At 47.6% G+C, this 10,511-nt stretch overlaps 1 long non-coding RNA gene across 1 annotated transcript; it reads right to left on the reverse strand.

Moving 5' to 3' along the window:
* Window positions 1–5,775: 5,775 nt before the first annotated feature.
* On the reverse strand, window positions 5,776–10,053 carry LOC129382360 (uncharacterized). Its single transcript, XR_008610437.1, has 2 exons — window positions 9,771–10,053; window positions 5,776–6,192 (listed from the first exon to the last, which is right to left on the reverse strand). It is a non-coding gene; the product is annotated as an uncharacterized lncRNA (long non-coding RNA).
* Window positions 10,054–10,511: the final 458 nt, after the last annotated feature.

Here is a 10,511-nt window from a genome sequence, read left to right on the forward strand (position 1 = left end):
AGTTAGGTTGGGCCACCCCTGAATTTCCCGTTGTCCAACCCCCACATTTCGCGTGGTCCACCCCGAAGTATTGATTGGGCAAATCCAAATGTAGATTATCCCACCCCTAAATTTATGTTCGTCCATGCCCAAACTTAAGTTGGCCCATCCTAAATTTAAGCTGACCCAACCCAAATTTCAGTTCGCCAAGCCCTAAATGTCAAGTTGACCCACCCTTAAATTTCACGTTGGCCCACCCCGAAATCTAAGTTGGCCCACCCCCACATTTAAATTTGCCTATTGCCACGTGTTAACTAAGCCCACACCGAAATTTGAGTTGGCCCACACGGAAATTGGAGTTGGCCCGCCCCTACTATAAGCTTCCCCGTGCATTTTTTACGTATGCCTATGGCAATTCTACTTGATCAGTTTTATTTTTTAATCGGTTTGGATTGTTCTGTATCGCCTTTGATGTTTCCGATAATCTACATTTACACCATTATAACAATTAAACGTCGTAACTTCGCAAATTATGCATTTTTACGCAGATACAAGACCTTGCACTTTCCGCGTGACGGGCTGCCGTATTGGTCAAAGAATTCTTACGCATTAAAAATGCAGCATTAGGGAACGCTTTATTTAACGCGATCAATAAGAAAGACGTCTTACCTCGCAGACAACACTGTTATTTGTCGGAACAAAGTTGCTTCTACCAATGTTGCGCAGCCACTGCTCCTGCGTAAGCTTTCACGCTTTCCTTGTGGACTCATAAAAACTGCATAACCATCTTTAGGCTTCGTGCAGCAATTATATGCGCTGAAACACCGCATAGCGCTAGCACAACAAACCAGGAAACACAGTGTGCAACGTTCGTTGCGCCGAGCCAGTGAAGCTAATGAGAAAGATGGCGCCAACAGAAAAGCAAAATACAAGCAAAAACGCAACACCCACGTGTTTCCAAAGGCAAGGGCAGAGAGACCAATCGTCGTGCAGAAAACCTGGTACTAAACCGGTTCCAGCAGAGGGGACGCGCAAGGTGCGAGAAGGAGGAGAGGAGGTTGCCTAGCGGCAGCAGAGTTCACAGAGTGGCGGTACTTTCAAATTGTCAAGAAAGTTTGAGTGGGAAGCCCGAGAGAGGAACCCGGCTGCATATACGGCATCATACATGACGCGTTTCGGCATTGGCAATACGGGGTGTGGATGCAATGCTTCAACGTTAGTAGCATTAACGACGACATTTATGGTGGGAAGCGTTGTGCCAGAATTTTTTTATATGCTCTCTTTTCCCGAGGACTATAAGTTTTCAAAATATTCTGTGATGGTACGTGCTAGAACCAAGATCTGTTTAAATTAGGTCGCTTTGGGTTCTTTGACGTGCACCCAATGCACGGTACATGGGCGTCGTTGCATTTCGCCCCCATCGAAGTGCAGCAGCCATGGCCAAAATTTGATGCGCGCCCTCGGGCTTAGCAGCGCAATAAGAAGGCTACTATGTAGCCGCGTCTGCTGGACTAAAAATGAGTAGATAAAATTGGCAGCAGATGTGGTGTGCTGCAGGAGAGCTGAATCCTTTTTTGAGGCTTCGCGCGCACTGAATGCGAAGAAAGGCGCCGTGGGTAATGTTGAGACAGACAGACAGACAGACAGACAGACAGACAGACAGACAGACAGACAGACAGACAGACAGACAGACAGACAGACAGACAGACAGACAGACAGACAGACAGACAGACAGACAGACAGACAGACAGACAGACAGACAGACAGACAGACAGACAGACAGACAGACAGACAGACAGACAGACAGACAGACAGACAGACAGACAGACAGACAGACAGATAGATAGATAGATAGATAGATAGATAGATAGATAGATAGATAGATAGATAGATAGATAGATAGATAGATAGATAGATAGATAGATAGATAGATAGATAGATAGATAGATAGATAGATAGATAGATAGATAGATAGATAGATAGATAGATAGATAGATAGATAGATAGATAGAGAAAATTGTCAGGGACACTTAAGATTGCTTACGTGTGGGATTGCGAAAGCATTATAGTCCCTTTGGTGAATGTTTTTCTGTTTTGTTTTTTTCATGTCCGCGCAAGCTCTGGCCTGCGTTCTAACTGCGCCTGGCCAAATGACAGCAAGCCAAGCATCTTATCGCCCTCGCTTGAACGCGAGGAGTTCGCTCAGCGACGTTCCATTGGAGATTTTACACGCATTTTACAGCGAAGCTGTACTTGGCTAGGGCTCCAGGCATTTTAGTTCTCCATGAACAAAAACTATCATCATCAACGCCTCCTATCCCCGTAAGCATTGGTAATCCCGTAGGCAAGCAAAAAATGCATTGACTCATATCCCCGTAAAGCACTCAAGAAAGCCCTCAGGAAAGGGAGATGAACAGTGCTTAAAGGGGGCATGACACTCAATTTTCGATCATAATATGTATTTTGTGCGATAATCTTTGTGCCTTCAGGAACATGTCGGCAAAATTTTAGCGCATTCGAGCCAACAAGTAATTTATAATTTTTTTTTATATTACACTCGAACGGCATAACAGTGGGGCAACACTGGCGCGCTCCCGAGCTGTGACGTCACAGGCTCCATGCCTGCCTAGCGAGCATGTATAGTGTACATTCCGGCGAAGAATCGGTGTATCAGCTGTCCACACATTCGGGAAATTTCTGCTCTGTACAGGATGCCATTGTAATTGTTCATTCTGAAGCTGTTGAAAAAATGCCCCAGCTGCGCCTTTGTAGCGGTGTTGGGTGCCAGAGCGAATCGAGCAAGGAGTGCTCCGTATCCTACTTCAGGTTCCCCAAGGAGCCAGTCAAGCTTGAAGCTTGGGTGATTAGTGTGGGCATGAAGGATTGGCGATTATCTGACTTCTTTGTTTTGTTCTTAGCACGCTTCACGCCAGGCAGCTACAACGACGATTTGCGTGTGCTCGCCGAGTTTGGGACAGCCGTGAAAAAGTTGAGGCTATACGGCGAGACGCGATGCGACCTTATTCGCGCACAAATCCATCCGGCAGGCAGCATCCGGGCCAAACGTTAGCCTTGCTATCTTTTTATCGATATCGAGTGCAATAAAGCAAGTTCAAATGAAGGTTCAGCCAAAGCGTACATCGCGACAAATCCTTGCACCACGGACACATGTGCGCGGGCATTTGTTTACATATGCTGCACGCCAAAGAACTAGGGAGTCCACCTAGTGGACATGTCCATTTCGTCTGCTGTTGAAATTTTGATTGCCTCGGCTGCGATGCACGTCCACAACAGTCAGAGGCCGCAGCCAATCAGAACTTCAACAGCAGACGAAATGACATGTCCACTAGGTGGACTCTTACAGAATACCTCCCTATGGTGGGAAGGCGTGGCAGCTTCACATCGTAGTTTTGTTGAGTACGGATCCGAGAGAAATGCGTGCCAGCAAACCATCTGCGCGCGTAACAATTTACATTGTGCGAAGTAGCTAGCACCAGACTTCGTCTCCCGTGAACGGAGGGCCAAGCAGTGCTGAACGCATGAAATATCACCAATGTCGTCATCCACGACAAAGACGTTTACTACGCTGCCTTCGTCCATATGGTTCCCGTGATTTGCGCAAGCAAGCCGGCCCGCAAAAATCTTCCAAGATTTTCCAAGCCGTGTTTCTTCACTAAGCTAGTGGCTATAAGTCCGAAGTCAATATGCGCAGCTAATACTACGCCATCACTGCATCTGCTATTCAAAGATTCCGCGCTTGCTTCAACACGCGAATTTGGCGGCGTCGAAGACATGGATGGCGACATCTGGAGCAAATACGGCAAGAAACGGCATCAGTGCCCCGACCTCACATGGCGCGGTGGCTGATCTTGTACGAGACGATAGCTCGCTTCTATGTAGCACATGACGTCACACATGGCTTGACAACACGGTGGTGGGCGCCGGAAGGCGTGGGTTAGTGACAGTGAGTCCTAGCTCATATTTTAGGCACAAATTTGCTCTTACTGCCTAGTAAACCTTCTGCTGCAATTTCTCGCGGCAAACCGCAAACTAATGGGTGACCGGGTCATGCCCCATTCAAGTTCTTTCTAATCACGCCTACAACATAGAGAACTGCATGTCGAAAACTGCCGTTATTAATGGCTCATATATCCCCGTGAGCAATGGCCCATACCTCCGTAAGTAACCAAAAAATGCAATGATCCATAGTCGCGTAAGGTTCACGGCTATACTTAGCGTAATTTACCTGCGATGACAGTACCTCTGTTCTCGTTATCGGTGATTTCAATGTAGATTTGTCGGTGCCGAAAAGGGAGCGGTTTACGCGTTTCATGTTGCAGACATATCCCTTGCGATGCCACACCGTTCCGGCCCAAACGACCACCCAGCGCCGCGCATGCCTTTGACATTATCAAAGAATGTGATTGCAGTTGCGAGGAAAATAATGACCCCCGATCAACGGAATAAATAAGTGTGCGTCCCTTTCGTCACGAGAAGAAATGAGTTCGTACCGTTGTTCAAAATTATGTGTGACCTCCATGTCGTCTGCTAAACACATTTTTTCAAGCGAAGCTCGTATTGCCTCAATCGTGCCGGCGTCAGCGTTTGTGTTGCCGTGCGAAAATAACTCAAGTCGTGCGCAACTACATTGCTTATCGGGATGCGAATTCGAGCCACCGACCTCGGGGTTGCGAGGCCACCGCGCTGTCGGTTCAGCATACACGAACTTTAAGGCAGGGTTTTATATGCAATAAAGGTAGACGCAGTGCAAGGCGCTAGCCAATCACAGGCATCCCCTGCCTCCGTAGCAGGAAAAGGGTCTGATCGCGTGTTCGCTCGCCTCGGGGAGGTGGGGGAGGGGGGAGGCATTTCGCGCCAGTGCATGCCCGCCAGCCCGGCGTTTGGCTCATTCTGCCGAAGAACAGGCGGCATTTCTTGAACGCCGCCATTAACTCGCTCGGGAAAGGGCTCGTCGTCAACGTGGCGACCTCGCCGTGAAGGAGCGCGAAACCAAGGCGTTACGACAACGAAGAGCCGTGGATCCTGAGCTTCGCTTACAGCCCCATTCACAGTAGCGAAAGAGTGGTCTTTTTTTTTATTTTATACTCATTTTACGCCCACACAACGTGGCGCCACCTCCTCCCCATTGGCTGCGCCATCACGTGCCCAAGGAGACACGCGCTACGCCACAGTTTTAGTCAACCGGAACCGTGAAACCGCCGTGACATTGGAGAAGCGTGCTTGTTTCGTACCCAGACCGAACCTTACCGAATCTTTCTTCATTATTTCACTTTGTTTCCAGGAACCTCCCTGAGAAATTGGACGTCAATCCGAGCATTTCTTACGTGTTCGTGCTCTTTGCACCATCGCCAATTTTTGCCACCATCTTTCGGCCATGCCGACTACGCCGACGGATTTTCACGTAATGGGACATATAAAGCTTTCGAACGAATAAATAGACACTTCAACAAAACACCGGTCGCATCTATGTGCGCAGGTAACGCAACATCTCGCGCTTGCAAGTATGAAGCGAGAACACGTTGGGTCCGCGGCGACAACAAAGTAAAGCAAGCACGTCACGTGCCAATGTTTACGTGTGGCGTCGTGCCCGCTCCGTGCTTTTATTTCTCTCTTTGTGGCATGTGCCTCAGAAGAAGCTCGTTTCACATTTTCTCGAAGGCTTGTTGGAGAAATGGAGCGCGGTAGTGCACTTCAGTGGAGAAGAGTTCAATCAGTACATTTTGTCGGAGTGTAACTCTTACTCGATCTTTTTTTTTTTTTTTTCAAGCAGAGAAATAATGAAGAGAATGTTTTATTAGTTTCTTTTTTTCGTGTTTTAGAACGCTCAGATGAGAGCCAAACTGTCCCTTCGACGTGACTTCTTCAAGATCGTGGCTCTGGAATCATAAGGCATCGGGCAAAATCTCGAAAATGCAGCTACTGTCGTTTATTACAGCGCCGTATCCGCATGACGTCATTGTCGGCGAGATTAGGCATTGCATTCACTTTGGGGAACGCACTTCCTGTCGGACAAGCGACGATACAGGCCTTTTTTACACACGCAGCCCATTAGACATTCATAAGTGCACAAATCACCGCTCTTTTCCACGTTGCATGTGTCCTCGCCGCACGGATCACCGGGAGGTTTCACACATCCTGACCATTCTCCCTGTTTACATTTCGGCCGTAATGATCGACTACGCAACTTGGACCCTGAAAAAGAAAAAAAAAAGAGTAAATCAATAAGTGCTCTGAATAATTGATGGCAATGTTTCGAAGCTGGAAAGTCGGCTGACCCAAGAACTATACTGGCACCTCAGGATGAAAGCTTGCGCAAAAATTTATCCCCGTCTGGTTATCAAACTGGGCGCCACCTCCTTCGCAAATACCCTAACTGTGGGGTTACTTTACCAGCCGAGCCACTTCTATCTGCGCTCTTCTATATACGTATCGAATAATTAATGAACCGAACTAACCACGTATTATGGCAGCGTATTGGTGTAACTCGGCGCACAGACATGCAGACTCGGAAGTGTCACGTAGCTTACTTACCGAGTGCGATAGTTTTCCCAAGGAAGCAAGTCATTACACAACCAATCGAAACAGCTTACCCATCTATAAAAGTAATGTTTCGCGCTACCGTGCAGCGGCAACTTAGTGTCGTGTCAGAGATAGATCATGTGTCAATTTATAAAATTTATTCGCGAAAATCTCGACTGTATGTTACTACGCTACGTATGGGTCACAACCAAGATATGTCCCACTAAAGGTAATCTTTGATAGTTCCTCTGTAATTCGAGAATACACGCAAAGTCACCATTGCACAGATTGCCATCGCTGAAAATTTGAAGTTTTAGGTTCAGATGACATAAGCATACGAAGCACAAAGTAGATATGTTTGCCGTCGTACATTTCTGGGCGACCTGGGAACCGTCGACGATGTCATACTGAACACGGAGCTACAGACGTACAGCTCGGTCAATATGCTGGGCTTGGAGGCTCCCACATGGAAGCATTGGCTGCTTATGGTTCCTCCTGCTAAGTAATAATCGAGGCGCCCTTCTTAGTCGAGACAGCACTTCCTGCGGCCGGGGATAATCTCACCACTGTACCCCACCTTCTCCCTTATCGACCATCACAACTTCAACCCTCACTCAGTCCTAAGCGCTAGCTCTGTTCCTTCAAGGCACACTAAAGAGCAACACTAAACGAGTGTAGAATAATAAAGCACTCTTTCAAAGCTCTATTTCCGTTGTTTTCTCAGCGTCGGAAGCTTATTAGAGCAAAAAATTGTCAATGCCGAATTTTTAAATGCGCAAGTATTTCAATGCCAAGCGAACGAGAAAACCCGTCTGTCCGTCACATAGGACGATTTCTTTCAAGATAGGGCTCGCAGCAGCCAATCAATTGATCCTTTCGGGCTGCCTCTCGCTTCAACCCAAACTAAGCGGTGCGAACACAGCGCACACGAAGCTATCAGCGCTCTGCGCAGAGTGTCCCCATCGCACATCGCTTTCAAGATAGGGCCCGCGCGGTCGCGCCATACGCAGCCGCCGCCAGAGAACAGTTGATAACGGTTGATAATGGTTCGCATCGAGAAGAGGCAGCGTCATCGACCACGTCTACGTACGAGATCAATCAAAGTGACACTGTTCAGTTACGTCACATGCTACAGCACGCGTCGGTGAGGTCTCATCTCCCACGAAGCAGTGGCCTCATTCAAATGCACGACTATATGACATGAGTGAACATTTATACTCGCCGCTTCGTCGTCTCATGCTGCTCTCAGTTAACATTTCCGTGTCGGAACCACACTTTATCCGTTTCGCGATGATATTTTCGTGTTGTTTCACGCAACTATACCAAACACAGCAACATATGACGACGAAATAGCAGGTGATTAGTAGCAAATGCTTTCGCAGAATTTAGATAACTCCCACAGGAGATTCTGGGCGTACTTATTCTTTAATTCCTCGCCGAACCCCCAAAACCGCTACATAACTGTGAGCAACTCTTCGTGATTGGTGGAGCTGAGGCACAGCAAAAGTTCACGAAGCTTGCTAAGCTCAGCCCGTAAATATTTTATATTAAGATTTATTCCAAGTTTACCGACAAAATCTTTAACTAGGCCAACGCAGACGCGATCAAAATCCGTGGAATCACGGCGAGCTAGTGCGCGAACTTCAAGGCGACGTCGCCACCGTTCTTTCGCTGTTGCGTCTTCTCTGGTTTCCAAAGCTCCTCTTCAAGGTACTAGCGGCCTACTTGGTATTGCAAAAGGTTGATTGACAAATACAGATCAAATTAATATGAGAGTGAACGCATTAAATGCCCCATTACGCGATAATCCGTCGTGGTCGGCGTGACCGAAAGATGGTGCTGAAACTGTCCGACGGTGGGAAGAGTTAAGCCCCCTTGTAATCTCTCAGCTAAAGAAGATGATATCCTTGAAAACTTCAATTATTGCCCTGCTTATCTGCGCGGCTTTCTTATGTATGTCCATACTATTTTTCCACACTTGTGAGGGGCGAGCACTTCCACGCCTTTCTTGTATAATCAAGATATGTATTTATCCAATGATCTTCGACACTACCGACAAGTACAACTGAACGCCGCTGATGGCTCCTTCCAGTTATAACAGAGTGTTAGCAGAGCGTTTACGGTCAGCTCCGCTCAGACCGGGGTATCATACCAATTTGCACACAGCCGCTCAGCCGAACGCTACCGGGAACACTGATGCGCTAATGCGCATGCGCACATAGCAGCAGCGGAACGTGGAACGCTGACCACGTTCCGCTAGGAAGCCGATTTAGCGGAGCGTCATGGTGCGTCTACTTGCTTTCTCAGTCATTTGACAGCCAAGCTGAGAGCCCGTCACTGGTGTCTCTGGGCGACGCGCTTGTTAGATAAGCGAAATCAATGCTCTCTATGCTGCCACCGGTGCGCGTGAAATGTGTGCTCTGCTAAAGCTGTGGCACACAAAATTGTCGTATTATCCATAGCTATGTAGTGTACTATGAATTTGTTAGTAGGACTTTGCACAATCCTTCCATACGTTATAACAGTTCCTTGTAATCTGTAAAGTTGCATACAAAATTTGTCCCCTTATGGCGCTGTGAATTACAGATACAGTTTGCAGAACTGCGATATCAGTTTCGGTGACGATTTTCGTAAGGAAATCGGGTTAACAGTACCGAACCTGGCTACGGAGATCGGTCCTTTGGGATCCAGTGCGGCAACGCAAACCAGTTCGGAGACGCCGATGGGAGCCCCGGGAAATGCTTTCTTTTCTCTGTAAGAAGGTGACTCCCTGGAATGGGTTCAACCCGAGATAGGGACGGCGGCTCCGTAGAGCAGTGCGGCTCTTGCACTTCCCGGTGCGCTCCTGTCGGCCCTTGAAAATCCGAGTGAGCGAGTGCGATTTTCGTACCGGACCGTATACCCACATGCGCAGCAGGTCTCCAAGGTGAACAGCCTCAAGTCGATAGACCAATCTAGGTAAGGGAAGCCGGCAAACGGATCCGTAACCTTGGGAAAAGGATTGGCTCTGAAGGCTGAGTCAATTCGTAAACATGGTGCTTCAAATTTTTTTTTAAGTTAACAGTTTTCCGGAACTCTCGTAAAAATTTTAGGACCCACGTGATGCGTGCATAATTGCAGTCGCAATAAGAGACAAATCGCTCCCCCCCTTGAACGACCAATCTTCGCTGACCGCGCAAGTAATAGCCATAAACTAGCCTTCCCTCAGCACATTTTCGTGCGCATTTCGTATTGGTACCTTTTGCACGTACCTTCTGCACCAACAGTGCTCATGGCGACGATAACCGCTAAGAGAATCCACGTAGAATAGAGTGACCACGCCTTCGACGCCATTTCTTGCTCTCTCTGTCAAAGCTGCGGTGGACAAATCTCCCTGAGCGGTGACGAAGGCTTGATATACAAAGCGTGCGGCATTGACGCAGCTTGGCTTCAGGCATACTACACCGTTCACAGCTTGCGATTCTTGCTGTCCTTGGTGTTTTTCTCACTGGAATTGTTGTCTCATCTCCAACGGCGTTAGTCAGTAAAAGCGGAGTCTCGTTCAGCCGTCCATTGTGATGGTACTAACGTTATAGATCGATGCTATATTGTCAAACGCCAACGTGACGAAAGCTTTTGTTGTCTGCAGCAGAATTCCAAGGGCCTCTGTTTTGTTTCTCTGACATTAAACATTGAACGAAAAAAGGGGTATTGTGTTTGCAAAGCGTAGTTATCGTTACATCGATGTTTGAGGCCTCCCGGACTCTTTTATGTTCCAGTCCGATCGCAATTATGCGGTCGCTTGCAGAGCGCATATATATATATATATATAGTGAGAAGCCAGCAAACAAGTACACCAAGGAAAACATAGGGGAAATTACTTCTGCTACTTAATTGAATTAACGAATGATAAATTAATGCCAATGAAAGTAGATGAAAAAACAACTTTCCGCAGGTGGGGAACGATGCCGCGTATTCGCATTACGCTTGCAATGCTCTAACCAACTGAGCTA

The sequence above is a fragment of the Dermacentor andersoni genome, chromosome 6 (genome assembly GCF_023375885.2).
Source record: "Dermacentor andersoni chromosome 6, qqDerAnde1_hic_scaffold, whole genome shotgun sequence".
Classification (NCBI taxonomy): Eukaryota; Metazoa; Arthropoda; class Arachnida; order Ixodida; family Ixodidae; genus Dermacentor; species Dermacentor andersoni.